This window comes from Heterodontus francisci, unplaced genomic scaffold (genome assembly GCF_036365525.1).
Source record: "Heterodontus francisci isolate sHetFra1 unplaced genomic scaffold, sHetFra1.hap1 HAP1_SCAFFOLD_69, whole genome shotgun sequence".
Lineage (NCBI taxonomy): Eukaryota > Metazoa > Chordata > Chondrichthyes > Heterodontiformes > Heterodontidae > Heterodontus > Heterodontus francisci.
The window spans coordinates 1852727-1880645 of record NW_027140851.1 but is presented as its reverse complement, the minus strand read 5'-3'; positions in this window follow the sequence as shown (position 1 = coordinate 1880645).

The window sequence follows — 27919 nt, the reverse complement described above, 5'->3', positions numbered from 1 at the left end:
CCTGTCTCTGTATCACACACTCGGGGATGAGTCGACCGCCACCTGTCTCTGTATCACAGACTCAGGGGATGAGTAGACCGCCCCCTGTCCCTGTATCACAGACTCAGGCGATGAGTACACCGCCCCCTTTTTCTGTATCATTGATTCAGGGGATGAGAAGACCGCCCCCTGTCTCTCTATCACAAACTGAGGGGATAAGTAGACCGACACTGTCTCTGTATCACAAATTTAGCGGATGAGTAGACCGCCACCTGTCTCTGTATCACAAACTCAGGGGATGAGTAGACTGCCCCCTGTCTCTGTATCACAAACTGACGGGATAAGTAGACCGCTCCCTGTCTCTGTGTCACAGACTCAGGGGATGAGTAGACCGTCCACTGTCTCTGTGTCACAGACTCAGGGGATAAGTAGACCGCCCCTTGTCTCTGTGTCACAGACTCAGGGGATGAGTAGACCGCCCCCTGTCTCTGTGTCACAGACTCAGGGGAAAAGTAGACCGCCTCCTGTCTCTGTATCACAAACTGAGGGGATAAGTAGACCGCCCCCTGTCTTTGTATCTCAAACTGAGGGGATAAGTAGACCGTCCCCTGTCTCTCTATCACAAACTCAGGGGATGAGCAGAGCGTCCCCTGTCTCTGTATCTCAAACTAAGGGGATAAGTAGACCGCCCCCTGTCTCTGTGTCACAAACTGAGGGGATAAGTAGACCGCCCCCTGTCTCTGTATCACAAACTGAGGGGATAAGTAGACCGCCCCCTGTCTCTGTATCACAGACTCAGGGGATGAGTAGACCGCCCTCTGTCTCTGTATCACAAACTGAGGGGCTGAGTAGACCGTCCCCTGTCTCTGTATCACAAACTGAGGGGATAAGTAGACCGGCCCCTGTCTCTGTATCACAGACTCAGGGGATGGGTAGACCGTCCCCTGTCTCTGTATCACAAACTGAGGGGATAAGTAGACTGCCCCCTGTCTCTGTATCACAGACTCAGGGGATGAGTAGACCGTCACCTGTCTCGGTATCACAAACTGAGGGGATAAGTAGACCGCCCCCTGTCTCTGTGTCACAGACTCAGGGGATGAGTAGAGCGCTCCCTGTCTCTGTATCACAGACTCAGGGGATGAGAAGACCGCCCCCTGTCTCTGTATCACAGACTCAGGGGATGAGTAGACCGCCCCCTGTCTCTGTATCACAGACTCAGGGGATGAGAAGACCGCCCCCTGTCTCTGTATCACAGACTCATGGGGATGAGTAGACCGCCCCCTGTCTCTGTATCACAAACTCAGGGGATGAGTAGACCGCCCCCTGTCTCTGTGTCACAGACTCAGGGGGTGAGTAGACCGCCCCCTGTCTCTCTATCACAAACTCAGGGGATGTGCAGAGCGTCCCCTGTCTCTGTATCTCAAACTGAGGGGATAAGTAGACCGCCCCCTGTCTCTGTGTCACAAACTGAGGGGATAAGTAGACCGCCCCCTGTCTCTGTATCACAAACTCAGGGGATAAGTAGACCGCCCCCTGTCTCTGTATCACAGACTCAGGGGATGAGTAGACCGCCCTCTGTCTCTGTATCACAAACTGAGGGGCTGAGTAGACCGTCCCCTGTCTCTGTATCACAAACTGAGGGGATAAGTAGACCGACCCCTGTCTCTGTATCACATACTCAGGGGATGGGTAGACCGTCCCCTGTCTCTGTATCACAGACTCAGGGGATGAGTAGACCGCCCCCTGTCTCTGTGTCACAGACTCAGGGGATGAGTAGACCGCCCCCTGTCCCTGTATCACAGACTCAGGCGATGAGTACACCGCCCCCTTTTTCTGTATCATTGATTCAGGGGATGAGAAGACCGCCCCCTGTCTCTCTATCACAAACTGAGGGGATAAGTAGACCGACACTGTCTCTGTATCACAAATTTAGCGGATGAGTAGACCGCCACCTGTCTCTGTATCACAAACTCAGGGGATGAGTAGACTGCCCCCTGTCTCTGTATCACAAACTGACGGGATAAGTAGACCGCTCCCTGTCTCTGTGTCACAGACTCAGGGGATGAGTAGACCGTCCACTGTCTCTGTGTCACAGACTCAGGGGATAAGTAGACCGCCCCTTGTCTCTGTGTCACAGACTCAGGGGATGAGTAGACCGCCCCCTGTCTCTGTGTCACAGACTCAGGGGAAAAGTAGACCGCCTCCTGTCTCTGTATCACAAACTGAGGGGATAAGTAGACCGCCCCCTGTCTTTGTATCTCAAACTGAGGGGATAAGTAGACCGTCCCCTGTCTCTCTATCACAAACTCAGGGGATGAGCAGAGCGTCCCCTGTCTCTGTATCTCAAACTAAGGGGATAAGTAGACCGCCCCCTGTCTCTGTGTCACAAACTGAGGGGATAAGTAGACCGCCCCCTGTCTCTGTATCACAAACTGAGGGGATAAGTAGACCGCCCCCTGTCTCTGTATCACAGACTCAGGGGATGAGTAGACCGCCCTCTGTCTCTGTATCACAAACTGAGGGGCTGAGTAGACCGTCCCCTGTCTCTGTATCACAAACTGAGGGGATAAGTAGACCGGCCCCTGTCTCTGTATCACAGACTCAGGGGATGGGTAGACCGTCCCCTGTCTCTGTATCACAAACTGAGGGGATAAGTAGACTGCCCCCTGTCTCTGTATCACAGACTCAGGGGATGAGTAGACCGTCACCTGTCTCGGTATCACAAACTGAGGGGATAAGTAGACCGCCCCCTGTCTCTGTGTCACAGACTCAGGGGATGAGTAGAGCGCTCCCTGTCTCTGTATCACAGACTCAGGGGATGAGAAGACCGCCCCCTGTCTCTGTATCACAGACTCAGGGGATGAGTAGACCGCCCCCTGTCTCTGTATCACAGACTCAGGGGATGAGAAGACCGCCCCCTGTCTCTGTATCACAGACTCATGGGGATGAGTAGACCGCCCCCTGTCTCTGTATCACAAACTCAGGGGATGAGTAGACCGCCCCCTGTCTCTGTGTCACAGACTCAGGGGGTGAGTAGACCGCCCCCTGTCTCTCTATCACAAACTCAGGGGATGTGCAGAGCGTCCCCTGTCTCTGTATCTCAAACTGAGGGGATAAGTAGACCGCCCCCTGTCTCTGTGTCACAAACTGAGGGGATAAGTAGACCGCCCCCTGTCTCTGTATCACAAACTCAGGGGATAAGTAGACCGCCCCCTGTCTCTGTATCACAGACTCAGGGGATGAGTAGACCGCCCTCTGTCTCTGTATCACAAACTGAGGGGCTGAGTAGACCGTCCCCTGTCTCTGTATCACAAACTGAGGGGATAAGTAGACCGACCCCTGTCTCTGTATCACATACTCAGGGGATGGGTAGACCGTCCCCTGTCTCTGTATCACAGACTCAGGGGATGAGTAGACCGCCCCCTGTCTCTGTGTCACAGACTCAGGGGGTGAGTAGACCGCCCCCTGTCTCTCTATCACAAACTCAGGGGATGAGCAGTCCCTCCCCTGTCTATGTATCTCAAACTGAGGGGATGAGTAGACCGTCCCCTGTCTCTGTATCACGAATTTATGGAATGAGCAGACGGCTGCCTGTCTCTGTATCACAGACTCAGGGGATGAGTAGACCGCCCCCTGTCTCTGTATCACAAACTCAGGGGACGAGTAGACCGCCCCCTGTCTCTGTATCACAAACTCAGGGGATGAGCAGACTGCCCACTGTCTCTGTATCACAGACTCAGGGGATGAGCAGACCGTCCCCTGTCTCTGTATCTCAAACTGACGGGATAAGTAGACCGCCCCCTGTCTCTGTATCACAGACTCAGTGCATGAGCAGACTGCCCCCTGTCTCTGTATCACAGACTCAGGGGATGAGTAGACCGCCCCCTGTCTCTGTATCACAAACTGAGGGGATAAGTAGACCGCCCCCTGTCTCTGTGTCACAGACTCAGGGGATGAGTAGACCGTCCACTGTCTCTGTGTCACAGACTCAGGGGATAAGTAGACCGCCCCCTGTCTCTGTGTCACAGACTCAGGGGATGAGTAGACCGCCCCCTTTCTCTGTGTCACAGACTCAGGGGAAAAGTAGACCGCCTCCTGTCTCTGCATCTCAAACTGAGGGGATAAGTAGACCGCCCCCTGTCTCTCTATCACAAACTCAGGGGATGAGCAGAGCGTCCCCTGTCTCTGTATCTCAAACTGAGGGGATAAGTAGACCGCCCCCTGTCTCTGTGTCACAAACTGAGGGGATAAGTAGACCGCCCCCTGTCTCGGTATCACAAACTCAGGGGATAAGTAGACCGCCCCCTGTCTCTGTATCACAAACTGAGGGGATAAGTAGACCGCCCCCTGTCTCTGTGTCACAGACTCAGGGGATGAGTAGACCGTCCACTGTCTCTGTGTCACAGACTCAGGGGATAAGTAGACCGCCCCCTGTCTCTGTGTCACAGACTCAGGGGAAAAGTAGACCGCCTCCTGTCTCTGTATCTCAAACTGAGGAGATAAGTAGACCGCCCCCTGTCTTTGTATCTCAAACTGAGGGGATAAGTAGACCGCCCCCTGTCTCTCTATCACAAACTCAGGGGATGTGCAGAGCGTCCCCTGTCTCTGTATCTCAAACTGAGGGGATAAGTAGACCGCCCCCTGTCTCTGTGTCACAAACTGAGGGGATAAGTAGACCGCCCCCTGTCTCTGTATCACAAACTCAGGGGATAAGTAGACCGCCCCCTGTCTCTGTATCACAGACTCAGGGGATGAGTAGACCGCCCTCTGTCTCTGTATCACAAACTGAGGGGCTGAGTAGACCGTCCCCTGTCTCTGTATCACAAACTGAGGGGATAAGTAGACCGACCCCTGTCTCTGTATCACATACTCAGGGGATGGGTAGACCGCCCTCTGTCTCTGTATCACAAACTGAGGGGCTGAGTAGACCGTCCCCTGCCTCTGTATCACAGACTCAGGGGATGAGTAGACCGCCCTCTGTCTCTGTATCACAAACTGAGGGGCTGAGTAGACCGTCCCCTGTCTCTGTATCACAAACTGAGGGGATAAGTAGACCGACCCCTGGATTCGTGATACAGAGACAGGGGACGGTCTACTCATCCCCTCAGTTTGTGATAGAGAGACAGGGGGCGGTCTACTCACCCCCTGAGTCTGTGATAGAGAGACAGGGGGCGGTCTACTCACCCCCTGAGTCTGTGATACAGAGACAGGGGGCAGTCTGCTCATCCCCTCAGTTTCTGATACAGAGACAGGGGACGGTCTACTCATCCCCTGAATCAATGATACAGAAACAGGGGGCGGTGTACTCATCCCCTGAGTCTGTGATACAGGTACAGGGGGCGGTCTACTTATCCCCTCAGTTTGTGCTACAGAGACAGGGGGCGGTCTACTCATCCCCTGAGTTTGTGATACAGAGACAGGGGACGGTGTACTTATCCCTTCAGTTTGTGATACAGAGACAGGGGGCGGTCTACTCATCCCCTGAGTTTGTGATACAGAGACAGGGGGCGGTCTACTTATCCCCTCAGTTTGTGATACAGAGACAGGGGGCGGTCTACTTATCCCCTCAGTCTGTGATACAGACACAGGGGGCGGTCTACTCATCCCCTGAGTTTGTGATACAGAGACAGGGGGCGGTCTACTCATCGCCTGAGTCTGTGACACAGAGACAGGGGGCGGTCTACTCATCCACTGAGTTTGTGATACAAAGACAGGGGACGGTCGGCTCATCCACTGAGTCTGTGATGCCTAGACAGGGGGCGGTCTACTCATCCACTGAGTGTGTGATACAAAGACAGGAGGCGATCTAGTCATCCACTGACTCTGAGATACAGAGACAGGGGGCGGTCTTCTCTTCCACTGAGTCTGTGATACAGAGACAGGTGACGGTCTACTCATCCACTGATTCTGTGTTACAGAGACGGGGGGCGGTTTACTCATTCCCTGAATCAATGATACAGAGTCAGGGGGCGGTCTACTCATCTCCCGAGTCTGTGATACAGAGACAGGGGCCGGTCTACTCATCCACTGATTCTGTGATACAAAGACAGGGGACGGTCTCCTCATCCACTGAGTCTGTGATACAGAGACAGGGGGCGGTATACTTATCCCCTAAATTTGTGATACAGAGACAGGGGGCAGTCTACTTATCCCCTCAGTTTGTGATACAGAGACAGGGGGTGGTCTACTCATCCCCTGAGTCTTTGATACAGAGACAGGGTGCGGTCCTCTCATCCACTGAGTCTGTGATACAGAGACAGGTGACGGTCTACTCATCCACTGACTTTGTGTTACAGAGACAGGGGGCGGTCTACACATTCCCGGAATCAATGATACAGAGTCAGGAGGCGGTCTACTCATCCCCCGAGGCTGTGATACAGAGACAGGGAGCGGTCTGCTCAAACCCTGAGTCTGTGATACAGAGACAGGGGGCGGTCTACTCATCCCCTCAGTTTGTGATGCAGAGACAGGGGGCGGTCTACTCATCCCCTGAGTCTGTGATACAGAGACAGGGGGCGGACTACTCATCTACTAAATTTGAGTTACAAAGACAGAGGGCGGTCGACTTATCCCCTCAGTTTGTGATACAGAGACAGGGGGTGGTCTACTCATCCCCTGAGTCTTTGGTACAGAGACAGGGGCCGGTCTACCCATCCACTGAGTCTGTGATGCCTAGACAGGGGGCTGTCTACTCATCCACTGAGTGTGTGATACAAAGACAGGGGGCGGTCTAGTCATCCCCTGACTCTGAGATACAGAGACAGGGGGCGGACTACTCATCCCCTGAGTCTTTGATGCAGAGACAGGGGGCGGTCCTCTCATCCACTGAGTCTGTGATACAGAGACAGGTGACGGTCTACTCATCCACTGACTTTGTGTTACAGAGACAGGGGGCGGTCTACACATTCCCGGAATCAATGATACAGAGACAGGGGGCGGTCCTCTCATCCACTGACTTTGTGTTACAGAGTCAGGGGGCGGTCTACTCATCCCCCCAGGGCTGTGATACAGAGACAGGGAGCGGTCTACTCATCCCCCGAGTGTGTGATACAGAGACAGGGGGCGGTCTGCTCATACCCTGAGTCTGTGATACAGAGAAAGGGGGCTGTCTAATCATGCCCTGAGTCTGTGATACAGAGACAGGAGGCGGTCAACTCATCCCCTGAGTCTGTGATACAGAGACAGGAGGCGGTCAACTCATCCCCCGAGTGTGTGATACAGAGACAGGGGGCGGTCTACTCATTCCCTGAGCCTGTGATACAGAGACAGGGGGCGGTCTACTCATCCCCCGAGTCTGTGATACAGAGACAGGGGGCGGTCTACTCATCCCCCGAGTGTGTGATACAGAGACAGGGGGCGCTCTCCTCATTCCCTGAGCCTGTGATACAGAGACAGGGGGCGGTCTACTCATCGCCGAGTGTGTGATACAGAGAAAGGGGGCAGTCTACTCATCCCCTGAGTCTGAGATACAGAGACAAGGGGCAGTTTACTCATCCCCTGGGTCTGTGATAGAGAGGATGGGAGCGGTCTACTCATCCCTTGAGTCTGTGATACAGAGACAGGGGGGGGTCTACTCATCCCCTCAGTTTGTGATACAGAGACAGGGGGCGGTCGACTCATCCCCTGAGTCTGAGATACAGAGACAAGGGGCAGTTTACTCATCCCCTGGGTCTGTAATAGAGAGGAAGGGGCGGTCTACTCATCCCTTGAGTCTGTGATACAGAGACAGGGGGCAGTCTACTCATCCCCTCAGTTTGTGATGCAGAGACAGGGGGCGGTCTACTCATCCCCTGAATCTGTGATCCAGAGACAGGGGGCAGTCTGCTCATCCACTGAGTTTGTGATACAAAGACAGGGGACGGTCTAATCATCCACTGAGTCTGTGATACAGAGACAGGGGGCGGTCTACTTATCCCCTAAATTTGAGTTACAAAGACAGGGGGCGATCTACTTAAACCCTAAATTTGTGATACAGAGACAGGGGGCGGTCTACTCATCCACTGAGTCTGTGATACAGAGACAGGGGGCGGTCTACTCATCCCCTAAATTTGAGTTACAAAGACAGAGGGCGGTCGACTTATCCCCTCAGTTTGTGAAACAGAGACAGGGGGTGGTCTACTCATCCCCTGAGTCTTTGGTACAGAGACAGGGGCCGGTCTACCCATCCACTGAGTCTGTGATGCCATGACAGGGGGCTGTCTACTCATCCACTGAGTGTGTGATACAAAGACAGGGGGCGGTCTAGTCATCCCCTGACTCTGAGATACAGAGACAGGGGGCGGACTACTCATCCCCTGAGTCTGTGATACAGAGACAGGTGACGGTCCACTCATCCACTGACTTTGTGTTACAGAGACGGGGGCGGTCTACACATTCCCGGAATCAATGATACAGAGACAGGGGGCGGTCCTCTCATCCACTGAGTCTGTGATACAGAGACAGGTGACGGTCCACTCATCCACTGACTTTGTGTTACAGAGACGGGGGCGGTCTACACATTCCCGGAATCAATGATACAGAGACAGGGGGCGGTCCTCTCATCCACTGAGTCTGTGATACAGAGTCAGGGGGCGGTCTACTCATCCCCCCAGGGCTGTGATACAGAGACAGGGAGCGGTCTACTCATCCCCCGAGTGTGTGATACAGAGACAGGGGGCGGTCTGCTCATACCCTGAGTCTGTGATACAGAGAAAGGGGGCTGTCTAATCATGCCCTGAGTCTATGATACAGAGACAGGAGGCGGTCAACTCATCCCCCGAGTGTGTGATACAGAGACAGGGGGCGGTCTACTCATCCCCCGAGTGTGTGATACAGAGACAGGGGGCGGTCTACTCATCCCCCGAGTGTGTGATACAGAGACAGGGGGCGCTCTCCTCATTCCCTGAGCCTGTGATACAGAGACAGGGGGCGGTCTACTCATCGCCGAGTGTGTGATACAGAGAAAGGGGGCAGTCTACTCATCCCCTGAGTCTGAGATACAGAGACAAGGGGCAGTTTACTCATCCCCTGGGTCTGTGATAGAGAGGAAGGGAGCGGTCTACTCATCCCTTGAGTCTGTGATACAGAGACAGGGGGGGGTCTACTCATCCCCTCAGTTTGTGATACAGAGACAGGGGGCGGTCTACTTATCCCCTCAGTTTGTGCTACAGAGACAGGGGGCGGTCTACTCATCCCCTGAGTTTGTGATACAGAGACAGGGGACGGTGTACTTATCCCTTCAGTTTGTGATACAGAGACAGGGGGCGGTCTACTCATCCCCTGAGTTTGTGATACAGAGACAGGGGGCGGTCTACTTATCCCCTCAGTTTGTGATACAGAGACAGGGGGCGGTCTACTTATCCCCTCAGTCTGTGATACAGACACAGGGGGCGGTCTACTCATCCCCTGAGTTTGTGATACAGAGACAGGGGGCGGTCTACTCATCGCCTGAGTCTGTGACACAGAGACAGGGGGCGGTCTACTCATCCACTGAGTTTGTGATACAAAGACAGGGGACGGTCGGCTCATCCACTGAGTCTGTGATGCCTAGACAGGGGGCGGTCTACTCATCCACTGAGTGTGTGATACAAAGACAGGAGGCGATCTAGTCATCCACTGACTCTGAGATACAGAGACAGGGGGCGGTCTTCTCTTCCACTGAGTCTGTGATACAGAGACAGGTGACGGTCTACTCATCCACTGATTCTGTGTTACAGAGACGGGGGGCGGTTTACTCATTCCCTGAATCAATGATACAGAGTCAGGGGGCGGTCTACTCATCTCCCGAGTCTGTGATACAGAGACAGGGGCCGGTCTACTCATCCACTGATTCTGTGATACAAAGACAGGGGACGGTCTCCTCATCCACTGAGTCTGTGATACAGAGACAGGGGGCGGTATACTTATCCCCTAAATTTGTGATACAGAGACAGGGGGCAGTCTACTTATCCCCTCAGTTTGTGATACAGAGACAGGGGGTGGTCTACTCATCCCCTGAGTCTTTGATACAGAGACAGGGTGCGGTCCTCTCATCCACTGAGTCTGTGATACAGAGACAGGTGACGGTCTACTCATCCACTGACTTTGTGTTACAGAGACAGGGGGCGGTCTACACATTCCCGGAATCAATGATACAGAGTCAGGAGGCGGTCTACTCATCCCCCGAGGCTGTGATACAGAGACAGGGAGCGGTCTGCTCAAACCCTGAGTCTGTGATACAGAGACAGGGGGCGGTCTACTCATCCCCTCAGTTTGTGATGCAGAGACAGGGGGCGGTCTACTCATCCCCTGAGTCTGTGATACAGAGACAGGGGGCGGACTACTCATCTACTAAATTTGAGTTACAAAGACAGAGGGCGGTCGACTTATCCCCTCAGTTTGTGATACAGAGACAGGGGGTGGTCTACTCATCCCCTGAGTCTTTGGTACAGAGACAGGGGCCGGTCTACCCATCCACTGAGTCTGTGATGCCTAGACAGGGGGCTGTCTACTCATCCACTGAGTGTGTGATACAAAGACAGGGGGCGGTCTAGTCATCCCCTGACTCTGAGATACAGAGACAGGGGGCGGACTACTCATCCCCTGAGTCTTTGATGCAGAGACAGGGGGCGGTCCTCTCATCCACTGAGTCTGTGATACAGAGACAGGTGACGGTCTACTCATCCACTGACTTTGTGTTACAGAGACAGGGGGCGGTCTACACATTCCCGGAATCAATGATACAGAGACAGGGGGCGGTCCTCTCATCCACTGACTTTGTGTTACAGAGTCAGGGGGCGGTCTACTCATCCCCCCAGGGCTGTGATACAGAGACAGGGAGCGGTCTACTCATCCCCCGAGTGTGTGATACAGAGACAGGGGGCGGTCTGCTCATACCCTGAGTCTGTGATACAGAGAAAGGGGGCTGTCTAATCATGCCCTGAGTCTGTGATACAGAGACAGGAGGCGGTCAACTCATCCCCTGAGTCTGTGATACAGAGACAGGAGGCGGTCAACTCATCCCCCGAGTGTGTGATACAGAGACAGGGGGCGGTCTACTCATTCCCTGAGCCTGTGATACAGAGACAGGGGGCGGTCTACTCATCCCCCGAGTCTGTGATACAGAGACAGGGGGCGGTCTACTCATCCCCCGAGTGTGTGATACAGAGACAGGGGGCGCTCTCCTCATTCCCTGAGCCTGTGATACAGAGACAGGGGGCGGTCTACTCATCGCCGAGTGTGTGATACAGAGAAAGGGGGCAGTCTACTCATCCCCTGAGTCTGAGATACAGAGACAAGGGGCAGTTTACTCATCCCCTGGGTCTGTGATAGAGAGGATGGGAGCGGTCTACTCATCCCTTGAGTCTGTGATACAGAGACAGGGGGGGGTCTACTCATCCCCTCAGTTTGTGATACAGAGACAGGGGGCGGTCGACTCATCCCCTGAGTCTGAGATACAGAGACAAGGGGCAGTTTACTCATCCCCTGGGTCTGTAATAGAGAGGAAGGGGCGGTCTACTCATCCCTTGAGTCTGTGATACAGAGACAGGGGGCAGTCTACTCATCCCCTCAGTTTGTGATGCAGAGACAGGGGGCGGTCTACTCATCCCCTGAATCTGTGATCCAGAGACAGGGGGCAGTCTGCTCATCCACTGAGTTTGTGATACAAAGACAGGGGACGGTCTAATCATCCACTGAGTCTGTGATACAGAGACAGGGGGCGGTCTACTTATCCCCTAAATTTGAGTTACAAAGACAGGGGGCGATCTACTTAAACCCTAAATTTGTGATACAGAGACAGGGGGCGGTCTACTCATCCACTGAGTCTGTGATACAGAGACAGGGGGCGGTCTACTCATCCCCTAAATTTGAGTTACAAAGACAGAGGGCGGTCGACTTATCCCCTCAGTTTGTGAAACAGAGACAGGGGGTGGTCTACTCATCCCCTGAGTCTTTGGTACAGAGACAGGGGCCGGTCTACCCATCCACTGAGTCTGTGATGCCATGACAGGGGGCTGTCTACTCATCCACTGAGTGTGTGATACAAAGACAGGGGGCGGTCTAGTCATCCCCTGACTCTGAGATACAGAGACAGGGGGCGGACTACTCATCCCCTGAGTCTGTGATACAGAGACAGGTGACGGTCCACTCATCCACTGACTTTGTGTTACAGAGACGGGGGCGGTCTACACATTCCCGGAATCAATGATACAGAGACAGGGGGCGGTCCTCTCATCCACTGAGTCTGTGATACAGAGACAGGTGACGGTCCACTCATCCACTGACTTTGTGTTACAGAGACGGGGGCGGTCTACACATTCCCGGAATCAATGATACAGAGACAGGGGGCGGTCCTCTCATCCACTGAGTCTGTGATACAGAGTCAGGGGGCGGTCTACTCATCCCCCCAGGGCTGTGATACAGAGACAGGGAGCGGTCTACTCATCCCCCGAGTGTGTGATACAGAGACAGGGGGCGGTCTGCTCATACCCTGAGTCTGTGATACAGAGAAAGGGGGCTGTCTAATCATGCCCTGAGTCTATGATACAGAGACAGGAGGCGGTCAACTCATCCCCCGAGTGTGTGATACAGAGACAGGGGGCGGTCTACTCATCCCCCGAGTGTGTGATACAGAGACAGGGGGCGGTCTACTCATCCCCCGAGTGTGTGATACAGAGACAGGGGGCGCTCTCCTCATTCCCTGAGCCTGTGATACAGAGACAGGGGGCGGTCTACTCATCGCCGAGTGTGTGATACAGAGAAAGGGGGCAGTCTACTCATCCCCTGAGTCTGAGATACAGAGACAAGGGGCAGTTTACTCATCCCCTGGGTCTGTGATAGAGAGGAAGGGAGCGGTCTACTCATCCCTTGAGTCTGTGATACAGAGACAGGGGGGGGTCTACTCATCCCCTCAGTTTGTGATACAGAGACAGGGGGCGGTCTACTCATCCCCTGAATCTGTGATACAGAGACAGGGGGCAGTCTGCTCATCCACTGAGTTTGTGATACAAAGACAGGGGACGGTCTACTCATCCACTGAGTCTGTGATACAGAGACAGGGGGCGGTCTACTTATCCCCTAAATTTGAGTTACAAAGACAGGGGGCGGTCTTCTTATCCCCTCAGTTTTTGATACAGAGACAGGGGGTGGTCTACTCATCCCCTGAGTCTTTGATACAGAGACAGGGGCCGGTCTACCCATCCACTGAGTCTGTGATGCCTAGACATGGGGCGGTCTACTCATCCACTGAGTGTGTGATACAAAGACAGGGGGCGGTCTAGTCATTCCCTGACTCTGAGATACAGAGACAGGGGGCGGACTACTCATCCCCTGAGTCTGTGATACAAAGACAGGGGATGGTCTGCTCATCCCCTGAGTCTGTGATACAGAGACAGCAGGCGGTCTACACATCCCCTGAGTCTGTGGTCCGAAGACAGGGGTCGGTCTACTCATCCCCTGAGTTTGTGATACAGAGACAGGGGGCGGTCTACTTATCCCCTCAGTCTGTGATACAGAGACAGGGGGCAGTCTGCTCATCCACTGAGTGTGTGATACAAAGACAGGGGACGGTCTACTCATCCCCTGAGTTTGTGATACAGTGCCAGGGGGCGGTCTACTCATCCCCTGAGACTGTGATACAGAGAAAGGGGGCGGTCTACTCATCCCCTGAGTTTGTGATACAGAGACAGGGGGCGGTCTACTTATCCCCTCAGTCTGTGAAACAGAGTCAGGGTGTGGTCTAACCATCCCCCGAGTGTGCGATACAGAGACAGGGGGCGGTCTACTCATCCCCCGAGTCTGTGATGCAGAGTTTGGGGGCGGTTAACTCTTTCCCTGAGTCTGTGATACGGAGACAGGGGGCGGTCTACTCATCCCCTCAGTTTGTGATACAGAGACAGGGGGCGGTCTATTCATCCCCTGAGACTTTAATACAGAGACAGGGGGCGGTCTGCTCATCCCCTCAGTTTGTGATACAGAGACAGGGGGCGGTCTACTCATCCACTGAGTCTGTGATACAGAGACAGTGGGCGGTCTACTCATCCACTGAGTCTGTGATACAGTGACAGGGGGTGGTCTACTCATCCACTGAGTCTGTGATACAGAGACAGGGGGCGGTCTACTCATCCACTGAGTCTGTGATACATAGACAGGAGGCGGTCTACTCATCCCCTGAGATTTCGATACAGAGACAGGGGGCAGTCTGCTCATCCCCTCAGTTTGTGATACAGAGACAGGGGGCGGTCTACTCATCCCCTGAGACTTTGATACAGAGACAGGGGGCAGTCTGCTCATCCCCTCAGTTTGTGATACAGAGACAGGGGGCGGTCTACTCATCCCCTGAGATTTTGATACAGAGACAGGGGGCAGTCTGCTCATCCCCTCAGTTTGTGATACAGAGACAGGGGGCGATCTACTCATCCCCTGAGACTTTGATACAGAGACAGGGGGCAGTCTGCTCATCCCCTCAGTTTGTGATACAGAGACAGGGGGCGGTCTACTCATCCCCTGAGTCTGTGATACAGAGACAGGGGGCGGTCTACTCATCCGCTCATTTTGTAATACAGAGTCAGGGGGCGGTCTACTCATCCCCTGAGTCTGTGATTCAGAGACAGGGGGCAGTCTGCTCATCCCCTCAGTTTCTGATACAGAGACAGGGGACGGTCTACTCATCCCCTGAATCAATTATACAGAAACAGGGGGCGGTGTACTCATCCCCTGAGTCTGTGATACAGGTACAGGGGGCGGTCTACTTATCCCCTCAGTTTGTGATACAGAGACAGGGGGCGGTCTACTCATCCCCTGAGTTTGTGATACAGAGACAGGGGACGGTGTACTTATCCCTTCAGTTTGTGATGCAGAGACAGGGGGCGGTCTACTCATCCCCTGAGTTTGTGATACAGAGACAGGGGGCGGTCTACTTATCCCCTCAGTTTGTGATACAGAGACAGGGGGCGGTCTACTTATCCCCTCAGTCTGTGATACAGACACAGGGGGCGGTCTACTCATCCCCTGAGTTTGTGATACAGAGACAGGGGGCGGTCTACTCATCGCCTGAGTCTGTGACACAGAGACAGGGGGCGGTCTACTCATCCACTGAGTTTGTGATACAAAGACAGGGGACGGTCGGCTCATCCACTGAGTCTGTGATGCCTAGACAGGGGGCGGTCTACTCATCCACTGAGTGTGTGATACAAAGACAGGAGGCGGTCTAGTCATCCACTGACTCTGAGATACAGAGACAGGGGGCGGTCTTCTCTTCCACTGAGTCTGTGATACAGAGACAGGTGACGGTCTACTCATCCACTGATTCTGTGTTACAGAGACGGGGGGCGGTTTACTCATTCCCTGAATCAATGATACAGAGTCAGGGGGCGGTCTACTCATCTCCCGAGTCTGTGATACAGAGACAGGGGCCGGTCTACTCATCCACTGATTCTGTGATACAGAGACAGGGGGCGGTCTACTCATCCACTGATTCTGTGATACAAAGACAGGGGACGGTCTACTCATCCACTGAGTCTGTGATACAGAGACAGGGGGCGGTCTACTTATCCCCTAAATTTGTGATACAGAGACAGGGGGCAGTCTACTTATCCCCTCAGTTTGTGATACAGAGACAGGGGGTGGTCTACTCATCCCCTGAGTCTTTGATACAGAGACAGGGTGCGGTCCTCTCATCCACTGAGTCTGTGATACAGAGACAGGTGACGGTCTACTCATCCACTGACTTTGTGTTACAGAGACAGGGGGCGGTCTACACATTCCCGGAATCAATGATACAGAGTCAGGAGGCGGTCTACTCATCCCCCGAGGCTGTGATACAGAGACAGGGGGCGGTCTGCTCAAACCCTGAGTCTGTGATACAGAGACAGGGGGCGGTCTACTCATCCCCTCAGTTTGTGATGCAGAGACAGGGGGCGGTCTACTCATCCCCTGAGTCTGTGATACAGAGACAGGGGGCGGTCTACTCATCCCCTAAATTTGAGTTACAAAGACAGAGGGCGGTCGACTTATCCCCTCAGTTTGTGATACAGAGACAGGGGGTGGTCTACTCATCCCCTGAGTCTTTGGTACAGAGACAGGGGCCGGTCTACCCATCCACTGAGTCTGTGATGCCTAGACAGGGGGCTGTCTACTCATCCACTGAGTGTGTGATACAAAGGCAGGGGGCGGTCTAGTCATCCCCTGACTCTGAGATACAGAGACAGGGGGCGGACTACTCATCCCCTGAGTCTTTGATGCAGAGACAGGGGGCGGTCCTCTCATCCACTGAGTCTGTTATACAGAGACAGGTGACGGTCTACTCATCCACTGACTTTGTGTTACAGAGACAGGGGGCGGTCTACACATTCCCGGAATCAATGAGACAGAGACAGGGGGCGGTCCTCTCATCCACTGAGTCTGTGATACAGAGTCAGGGGGCGGTCTACTCATCCCCCCAGGGCTGTGATACAGAGACAGGGAGCGGTCTACTCATCCCCCGAGTGTGTGATACAGAGACAGGGGGCGGTCTGCTCATACCCTGAGTCTGTGATACAGAGAAAGGGGGCTGTCTAATCATGCCCTGAGTCTGTGATATAGAGACAGGAGGTGGTCACCTCATCCCCTGAGTCTGTGATACAGAGACAGGAGGCGGTCAACTCATCCCCCGAGTGTGTGATACAGAGACAGGGGGCGGTCTACTCATTCCCTGAGCCTGTGATACAGAGACAGGGGGCGGTCTACTCATCCCCCGAGTCTGTGATACAGAGACAGGGGGCGGTCTACTCATCCCCCGAGTGTGTGATACAGAGACAGGGGGCGCTCTCCTCATTCCCTGAGCCTGTGATACAGAGACAGGGGGCGGTCTACTCATCGCCGAGTGTGTGATACAGAGAAAGGGGGCAGTCTACTCATCCCCTGAGTCTGAGATACAGAGACAAGGGGCAGTTCACTCATCCCCTGGGTCTGTGATAGAGAGGAAGGGAGCGGTCTACTCATCCCTTGAGTCTGTGATACAGAGACAGGGGGGGGTCTACTCAGCCCCTCAGTTTGTGATGCAGAGACAGGGGGCGGTCGACTCATCCCCTGAGTCTGAGATACAGAGACAAGGGGCAGTTTACTCATCCCCTGGGGCTGTAATAGAGAGGAAGGGGCGGTCTACTCATCCCCTGGGTCTGTGATAGAGAGGAAGGGAGCGGTCTACTCATCCCTTGAGTCTGTGATACAGAGACAGGGGGGGGTCTACTCATCCCCTCAGTTTGTGATACAGAGACAGGGGGCGGTCGACTCATCCCCTGAGTCTGAGATACAGAGACAAGGGGCAGTTTACTCATCCCCTGGGTCTGTAATAGAGAGGAAGGGGCGGTCTACTCATCCCTTGAGTCTGTGATACAGAGACAGGGGGCGGTCTACTCATCCCCTGGGTCTGTGATAGAGAGGAAGTGGCGGTCTACTCATCCCTTGAGTCTGTGATACAGAGACAGGGGGCGGTCTACTCATCCCCTCAGTTTGTGATACAGAGACAGGGGGCAGTCTGCTCATCCACTGAGTTTGTGATACAAAGACAGGGGACGGTCTACTCATCCACTGAGTCTGTGATACAGAGACAGGGGGCGGTCTACTTATCCCCAAAATCTGAGTTACAAAGACAGGGGGCGGTCTACTCAACCCCTAAATTTGTGATACAGAGACAGGGGGCGGTCTTCTTATCCCCTCAGTTTTTGATACAGAGACAGGGGGTGGTCTACTCATCCCCTGAGTCTTTGATACAGAGACAGGGGCCGGTCTACCCATCTACTGAGTCTGTGATGCCTAGACAGGGGGCGGTCTACTCATCCACTGAGTGTGTGATACAAAGACAGGGGGCGGTCTACTCATCCCCTGACTCTGAGATACAGAGACAGGGGGCGGACTACTCATCCCCTGAGTCTTTGACACAGAGACAGGGGGCGGTCCTCTCATCCACTGAGTCTGTGACACAGAGACAGGGGGCGGTCTACACATTCCCGGAATCAATGATACAGAGACAGGGGGCGCTCTACTCATTCACTCAGTTTGTGAAACAGAGACAGGGGGCGGTCTACTCATCCCCGGAGTCTGTGATACAGAGACAGGGGGCGATTAACTCAATCGTTGAGTGTGAGATACAGAGACAGGTGACGGTCTACTCATCCACTGACTTTGTGTTACAGAGACAGGGGGCGGTCTACACATTCCCGGAATCAATGATACAGAGTCAGGGGGCGGTCTACTCATCCCCCGAGGCTGTGATACAGAGACAGGGAGCGGTCTACTCATCCCCCGAGTGTGTGATACAGAGACAGGGGGCGGTCTACTCATACCCTGAGTCTGTGATACAGAGACAGGGGGCTGTCTAATCATGCCCTGAGTCTGTGATACAGAGACAGGAGGCAGTCTACTCATCCCCTGAGTCTGTGATACAAAGACAGGGGGCGGTCTTCTGATCCCCTGAGTCTGAGATACAGAGACAGGGGGCGCTCTACTTCTCCCCTCAGTTTGTGATACAGAGACAGGGGGCGGTCTACTCATCCCCTGAGTCTGTGATACAAAGACAGGGGGCGGTCTACTCATCCCCTGAGTCTGTGATACAAAGACTGGGGGCGGTCTTCTCATCCCCTGAGTCTGAGATACAGAGACAGGGGGCGGTCTCCTCATCCCCTGAGTCTGTCATACAGAGACAGGGGGTGGTCTACTCATCCCCTGAGTCTGTGATACAAAGACAGGGGGCGGTCTACTCATCCCCTGAGTCTGTGATACAAAGACTGGGGGCGGTCTTCTCATCCCCTGAGTCTGAGATACAGAGACAGGGGGCGGTCTCCTCATCCCCTGAGTCTGTCATACAGAGACAGGGGGTGGTCTACTCATCCCCTGAGTCTTTGATACAGAGACAGGGGCCGGTCTACCCATCCACTGAGTCTGTGATGCCTAGACAGGGGGCTGTCTACTCATCCACTGAGTGTGTCATACAAAGACAGGGGGCTGTCTAGTCATCCCCTGACTGAGATACAGAGACAGGGGGCGGACTACTCATCCCCTGAGTCTTTGATACAGAGACAGGGGGCGGTCCTCTCATCCACTGAGTCTGTGATACAGAGACAGGTGACGGTCTACTCATCCCCCGAGTGTCTGAAACAGAGACAGGGGGCGGTCTGCTCATACCCTGAGTCTGTGATACAGAGAAAGGGGGCTGTCAACTCATCCCCTGAGTCTGTGATACAGAGACAGGAGGCGGTCAACTCATCCTCTGAGTCTGTGATACAGAGACAGGGGGCGGTCTACTCATCCCCTGCGTGTGTGATACAGCGACAGGGGGCAGTCTGCTCATCCCCTGCGTGCGTGATACAGAGACAGGGGGCAGTCTGCTCATCCCCTCAGTATGTGATGCAGAGACAGGGGGCGGTCTACTCATCCCCTGAGTCTGTGATACAGAGACAGGGGGCGTTCTACTCATCCCCTGAGTCTGTGATACAGAGACAGGGGGCGGTCTACTCATCCCCTGCGTGTGTGATACAGAGACAGGGGGCAGTCTGCTCATCCCCTCAGTATGTGATGCAGAGACAGGGGGCGGTCTACTCATCCCCTGAGTCTGTGATACAGAGACAGGGGGCGGTCTTCTCATCCCCTCAGTTTGTGATACAGAGACAGAGGGCGTTCTACTCATCCCCTGAGTCTGTGATACAGAGACAGGGGGCGGTCTTCTCATCCACTGAGTCTGTGAAACAGAGACAGGTGATGGTCTACTCATCCACTGAGTGTGTGATACAAAGACAGGAGGCGGTCTACTCATCTCCCGAGTCTGTGATACAGAGATCGGGGGCGGTCTACTCATCCCCCGAGTGTGTGATACAGAGAAAGGGGGCTGTCTAATCATGCCCTGAGCCTGTGATCCAGAGACAGAGGCAGTCAACTCATCCCCTGAGTCTGTGATACAGATATAGGGGGCGGTTAACTCAATCGCTGAGAGTGAGATACAGAGACAGGGGGCAGTCTACTCATCCCCTGAGTTTGTGATACAGAGACAGGGGGCGGTCTACTCATCCCCTGAGTGTGTGATACAGAGACAGGGGGCGGTCTACTCATCGCCTGAGTCTGTGACACAGAGACAGGGGGCGGTCTACTCATCCACTGAGTTTGTGATACAAAGACAGGGGACGGTCTGCTCATCCACTGAGTCTGTGATGCCTAGACAGGGGGCGGTCTACTCATCCACTGAGTGTGTGAAACAATGACAGGAGGCGGTCTAGTCATCCACTGACTCTGAGATACAGAGACAGGGGGCGGTCTTCTCTTCCACTGAGTCTGTGATACAGAGACAGGTGACGGTCTACTCATCCACTGATTCTGTGTTACAGAGACGGGGGCGGTCTACTCATTCCCTGAATCAATGATACAGAGTCAGGGGGCGGTCTACTCATCTCCCGAGTCTGTGATACAGAGATCGGGGGCGGTCTACTCATCCCCCGAGTGTGTGATACAGAGACAGGGGGCGTTCTACTCATCCCCTGAGTTTGTGATACAGAGACAGGGGCGGTCTACTCATCCCCTGCGTGTGTGATACAGAGACAGGGGGCAGTCTGCTCATCCCCTCACTTTGTGATACAGAGACAGAGGGCATTCTACTCATCCCCTGAGTGTGTGATACAGAGACAGGGGGCTGTCTGCTCATCCCCTCAGTATGTGATGCAGAGACCGGGGGCGGTCTACTCATCCCCTGAGTCTGTGATACAGAGACAGGGGGCGGTCTTCTCATCCCCTCAGTTTGTGATACAGAGACAGAGGGCGTTCTACTCATCCCCTGAGTCTGTGAAACAGAGACAGGTGACGGTCTACTCATCCACTGAGTATGTGATAAAGAGACAGGAGGCGGTCTACTCATCTCCCGAGTCTGTGATGCAGAGATCGGGGGCGGTCTACTCATCCCCCGAGTGTGTGATACAGAGAAAGGGGGCTGTCTAATCATGCCCTGAGTCTGTGATCCAGAGACAGAGGCGGTCAACTCAATCGCTGAGAGTGAGATACAGAGACAGGGGGTGCTCTACTCATTCCCTCAGTTTGTGAGACAGAGACAGGGGGCAGTCTACTCATCCCCTGAGTTTGTGATACAGAGACAGGGGGCGCTCTACTCATCCCCTGAGTCTGTGACACAGAGACAGTGTGCGGTCGACTCAACCCCTGAGTCTATTATGCAGAGACAGGGGGCAGTCTACTCATCCCCTGAGTTGTGATATAGAGACAGTGTGCGGTATACTCAACCCCTGAGTCTATTACACAGAGACAGGGGGCGGTCTACTCATCCACTGAGTCTGTGATACAGAGACAGGGGGCGGTCTACTCATCCCCTGAGTCTGTGATGCAAATACAGGGGACGGTCTACTCATCTCCTGTGTCTGTGATACAGAGACAGGAGGCGGTCGACTCATCCCCTGAGTCTGTGATACAGAGACAGGGGGCGACCTACTCATCACCTGAGTCTGTGATACAGAGACAGGGGGCGGTCTTCTTATTCCCTGAGTCTGTGATACAGCGACAGGGGGCGGTCTACTCATCCCCTAAATTTGTGATACAGAGACAGGGGGCGGTCTACTCATCAACTGAGTCTGTGGTACAGAGACAAGGGGCAGTTTACTCATCCCCTGAGTCTGTGATGCAGAGACAGGGGACGGTCTTCTCATCCACTGACTCTGAGATACAGAGACAGGGGGCGGTCTTCTCATCCACTGAGTCTGTGATACAGAGACAGGGGACGGTCTACGCATCCCCTGAGTCTGTGATGCAGAGACAGGGGACAGTCTACTCATCCACTGAGTCTGTCATAGAAAGACAGGGGGCAGTCTAGTCATCCACTGAGTCTGTGATACAGAGACAGGGGGCGGTCTACTCATCCACTGACTCTGTGATGCAGAGACAGGGGGCGGTCTACTCATCCACTGAGTCTGTGATACAGAGACAGGTGGCGCTCTACTGATCCCCTGAGTATTTGATACAGAGACAGGGGGCGGTTAATTCATTCCTTGAGTCTGAGATACAGAGACAGGGGGCGGTCTCCTCATCCACTGACTCTGTGATACAAAGACAGGGGACGGTCTACTCATCCACTGAGTCTGTGATACAGAAACAGGGGGCGGTCTACTCATCCACTGACTCTGAGATACAGAGACAGGGGGCGGTCTCCTCATCCACTGACTCTGTGAGACAGAGACAGGGGTCGGTCTACTCATCCCCTGAGTCTGTGATACAGAGGAAGGGGACGGTCTACTCATCCCCCGAGTGTGTGATAGTGAGACAGGGGGCGGTCTACTCATTCACTGAGTCTGTGATACAGAGAAAGGCGGCAGTCTACTCATCCCCTGAGTCTGAGATACAGGGAAAGTGTGTGTTCTACTCATCACCTGAGTGTTTGATACAGAGACAGGGGGCGGTCTACTCATCCCCCGAGTGTGTGATCAAGAGACAGGGGGCGGTCTACTCATTCCCTAAGTCTTTGATACAGAGACAGGGGGCGGTCTACTCATCCCCCGAGTGTGTGATACAGAGAAAGGGGGCAGTCTACTCATCCCCTGAGTCTGTGATACAGAGACAGGGGGCGGTCTACACATTCACTGAGTCTGTGATACAGAGACAGGAGGCGGTCTACTCATCCCCTGAGTCTGTGATACAGAGACAGGGGACGGACTGCTCATCCCATGAGTCTGTGATACAGAGGCAGGAGGCGGTCTACTCATCCCCTGAATCTGTGACACATAGACAGGGGGCGGTCTACTCTTCCCCTGAGTCGATGATACAGAGACAGGGGGCGTTCTACTCTTCCCCTGAGTCTGAGATACAGAGACAGGGGGCGGTCTACTCATCCCTTGCGGCTGTTATACAGAGACAGGGGGCAGTCAGCTCATCCACTGAGTGTGTGATGCAAATACAGGGGACGGTCTACTCATCTCCTGTGTCTGTGATACAGAGACAGGAGGCCGTCTACTCATCCCCTGAGTCTGTGATACAGAGACAGGGGGCGACCTACTCATCACCTGTGTCTGTGATACAGAGACAGGGGGTGGTCTTCTTATTCCCTGAGTCTGTGATACAGATACAGGGGGCGGTCTACTCATCCCCTAAATTTGTGATACAGAGGCAGGGGGCGGTCTACTCATCAACTGAGTCTGTGGTACAGAGACAAGGGGCAGTTTACTCATCCCCTGAGTCTGTGATGCAGAGACAGGGGACGGTCTTCTCATCCACTGACTCTGAGATACAGAGACAGGGGGCGGTCTTCTCATCCACTGAGTCTGTGATACAGAGACAGGGGACGGTCTACGCATCCCCTGAGTCTGTGATGCAGAGACAGGGGACAGTCTACTCATCCACTGAGTCTGTCATAGAAAGACAGGGGGCAGTCTAGTCATCCACTGAGTCTGTGATACAGAGACAGGGGGCGGTCTACTCATCCACTGACTCTGTGATGCAGAGACAGGGGGCGGTCTACTCATCCACTGAGTCTGTGATACAGAGACAGGTGGCGCTCTACTGATCCCCTGAGTATTTGATACAGAGACAGGGGGCGGTTAATTCATTCCTTGAGTCTGAGATACAGAGACAGGGGGCGGTCTCCTCATCCACTGACTCTGTGATACAAAGACAGGGGACGGTCTACTCATCCACTGAGTCTGTGATACAGAAACAGGGGGCGGTCTACTCATCCACTGACTCTGAGATACAGAGACAGGGGGCGGTCTCCTCATCCACTGACTCTGTGAGACAGAGACAGGGGTCGGTCTACTCATCCCCTGAGTCTGTGATACAGAGGAAGGGGACGGTCTACTCATCCCCCGAGTGTGTGATAACGAGACAGGGGGCGGTCTACTCATTCACTGAGTCTGTGATACAGAGAAAGGGGGCAGTCTACTCATCCCCTGAGTCTGAGATACAGGGAAAGTGTGTGTTCTACTCATCACCTGAGTGTTTGATACAGAGACAGGGGGCGGTCTACTCATCCCCCGAGTGTGTGATCAAGAGACAGGGGGCGGTCTACTCATTCCCTAAGTCTGTGATACAGAGACAGGGGGCGGTCTACTCATCCCCCGAGTGTGTGATACAGAGAAAGGGGGCAGTCTACTCATCCCCTGAGTCTGTGATACAGAGACAGGGGGCGGTCTACACATTCACTGAGTCTGTGATACAGAGACAGGAGGCGGTCTACTCATCCCCTGAGTCTGTGATACAGAGACAGGGAGCGGTCTACTCATTCCCTAAATTTGTGACACAGAGACAGGGGGCAGTCTACTCAGCCCCAAAGTCCCTGAAATACAGACACAGGGGGCGGTCTACTCATCCCCTGAGTCTGTCAGACAGAGAAAGGGGGCAGTCTACTCATCCCCTGAGTCTGAGATAAAGAGACAAGGGGCAGTTTACTCATCCCCTGGGTCTGTGATACAGAGACAGGGAGCGGTCTACTCATTCCCTAGATTTGTGACACAGAGACAGGGGGCGGTCTAGTCATCCACTGAGTCTGTGATACAGAGACAGGGGGCGGTCTACTCATCCACTGAGTCTGTGATACAGAAACAGGGGGCGTTCTACTCATCCACTGACTCTGAGATACAGAGACAGGGGGCGCTCTACTCATTCACTGAGTCTGTGAGACAGAGACAGGGGGCGGTCTACTCATCCCCTGAGTTTGTGATAGAGAGACAGGGGACGGTCTACACATCCCCTGAGTTTGTGATAGAGAGAGAGGGGACGGTCTACACATCCCCTGAGTTTGTGATAGAGAGACAGGGGGCGGTCTACTCTTCCCCTGAGTCTGAGATACAGAGAAAGTGTGCGTTCAACTCATCACCTGAGTGTTTGATACAGAGACAGGGGGCGGTCTACTCATTCCCTGAGTCTGTGATTCAGAGACAGAGGGCGGTCTACTCATCCCGCGAGTGTGGGATCAAGAGACAGGGGGCGGTCTACTCATCCACTGAATCTGTGATACAGAGACAGGGGGCGGTCTACTCATCCCCTGAGTCTGTGATACAGAGACGGGGGGGGCGGTCTACTCATCCCCTGAGTCTGTGATGCAGAGATAGGGGGGGGTCTACTCATCCCATGAGTCTGTGATACAGAGACAGGGGGCCGTCTAATCGTCCCGTGAGTGTGTGATACAGAGACAGGGGCCGCTCGAACCATCTCCCGAGTGTGCGAGACGGGAACAGGGGGCGGTCTACTCATCCCTTGAGTCTGTGATACAGAGACAGGGGACGGTCTCCTCATCCCCTGAGTCCGTGATACTAAGACAGGGGGCGCTCTACTCATCCCCTGTGTCTGTGATGCAGAAACAGGGGACGGTGTACTCATCCACTGAGTCTGTGATAGAAAGACAGGGGGCGGTCTAGTCATCCACTGAGTCTGTGATACAGAGACAAGGGGAAGTTTGCTCATCCCCTGTGTCTGTGATACAGAGACAGGGGGCGGTCTACTCATCCCCGAGTGTGTGATACAGAGACAGGGGGTGGTCTTCTTATTCCCTGAGTCTGTGATACAGATACAGGGGGCGGTCTACTCATCCCCTAAATTTGTGATACAGAGGCAGGGGGCGGTCTACTCATCAACTGAGTCTGTGGTACAGAGACAAGGGGCAGTTTACTCATCCCCTGAGTCTGTGATGCAGAGACAGGGGACGGTCTTCTCATCCACTGACTCTGAGATACAGAGACAGGGGGCGGTCTTCTCATCCACTGAGTCTGTGATACAGAGACAGGGGACGGTCTACGCATCCCCTGAGTCTGTGATGCAGAGACAGGGGACAGTCTACTCATCCACTGAGTCTGTCATAGAAAGACAGGGGGCAGTCTAGTCATCCACTGAGTCTGTGATACAGAGACAGGTGACGGTCTACTCATCCCCCGAGTGTCTGAAACAGAGACAGGGGGCGGTCTGCTCATACCCTGAGTCTGTGATACAGAGAAAGGGGGCTGTCAACTCATCCCCTGAGTCTGTGATACAGAGACAGGAGGCGGTCAACTCATCCTCTGAGTCTGTGATACAGAGACAGGGGGCGGTCTACTCATCCCCTGCGTGTGTGATACAGCGACAGGGGGCAGTCTGCTCATCCCCTGCGTGTGTGATACAGAGACAGGGGGCAGTCTGCTCATCCCCTCAGTATGTGATGCAGAGACAGGGGGCGGTCTACTCATCCCCTGAGTCTGTGATACAGAGACAGGGGGCGTTCTACTCATCCCCTGAGTCTGTGATACAGAGACAGGGGGCGGTCTACTCATCCCCTGCGTGTGTGATACAGAGACAGGGGGCAGTCTGCTCATCCCCTCAGTATGTGATGCAGAGACAGGGGGCGGTCTACTCATCCCCTGAGTCTGTGATACAGAGACAGGGGGCGGTCTTCTCATCCCCTCAGTTTGTGATACAGAGACAGAGGGCGTTCTACTCATCCCCTGAGTCTGTGATACAGAGACAGGGGGCGGTCTTCTCATCCACTGAGTCTGTGAAACAGAGACAGGTGACGGTCTACTCATCCACTGAGTGTGTGATACAAAGACAGGAGGCGGTCTACTCATCTCCCGAGTCTGTGATACAGAGATCGGGGGCGGTCTACTCATCCCCCGAGTGTGTGATACAGAGAAAGGGGGCTGTCTAATCATGCCCTGAGCCTGTGATCCAGAGACAGAGGCAGTCAACTCATCCCCTGAGTCTGTGATACAGAGACAGGGGGCTGTCTACTCATTCCCTGAGTTTGTGATACAGAGACAGGGGGCGGTCTACTCATTCCCTGAGTCTGTGATTCAGAGACAGAGGGCGGTCTACTCATCCCGCGAGTGTGGGATCAAGAGACAGGGGGCGGTCTACTCATCCACTGAATCTGTGATACAGAGACAGGGGGTGGTCTACTCATCCCCTGAGTCTGTGATACAGAGACAGGGGGCGGTCTACTCATCCCCTGAGTCTGTGATACAGAGACGGGGGGGGCCTACTCATCCCATGAGTCTGTGATACAGAGACAGGGGGCCGTCTAATCGTCCCGTGAGTGTGTGATACAGAGACAGGGGCCGCTCGAACCATCTCCCGAGTGTGCGAGACGGGAACAGGGGGCGGTCTACTCATCCCTTGAGTCTGTGATACAGAGACAGGGGACGGTCTCCTCATCCCCTGAGTCCGTGATACTAAGACAGGGGGCGCTCTACTCATCCCCTGTGTCTGTGATGCAGAAACAGGGGACGGTGTACTCATCCACTGAGTCTGTGATAGAAAGACAGGGGGCGGTCTAGTCATCCACTGAGTCTGTGATACAGAGACAAGGGGAAGTTTGCTCATCCCCTGTGTCTGTGATACAGAGACAGGGGGCGGTCTACTCATCCCCGAGTGTGTGATACAGAGACAGGGGGTGGTCTTCTTATTCCCTGAGTCTGTGATACAGATACAGGGGGCGGTCTACTCATCCCCTAAATTTGTGATACAGAGGCAGGGGGCGGTCTACTCATCAACTGAGTCTGTGGTACAGAGACAAGGGGCAGTTTACTCATCCCCTGAGTCTGTGATGCAGAGACAGGGGACGGTCTTCTCATCCACTGACTCTGAGATACAGAGACAGGGGGCGGTCTTCTCATCCACTGAGTCTGTGATACAGAGACAGGGGACGGTCTACGCATCCCCTGAGTCTGTGATGCAGAGACAGGGGACAGTCTACTCATCCACTGAGTCTGTCATAGAAAGACAGGGGGCAGTCTAGTCATCCACTGAGTCTGTGATACAGAGACAGGTGACGGTCTACTCATCCCCCGAGTGTCTGAAACAGAGACAGGGGGCGGTCTGCTCATACCCTGAGTCTGTGATACAGAGAAAGGGGGCTGTCAACTCATCCCCTGAGTCTGTGATACAGAGACAGGAGGCGGTCAACTCATCCTCTGAGTCTGTGATACAGAGACAGGGGGCGGTCTACTCATCCCCTGCGTGTGTGATACAGCGACAGGGGGCAGTCTGCTCATCCCCTGCG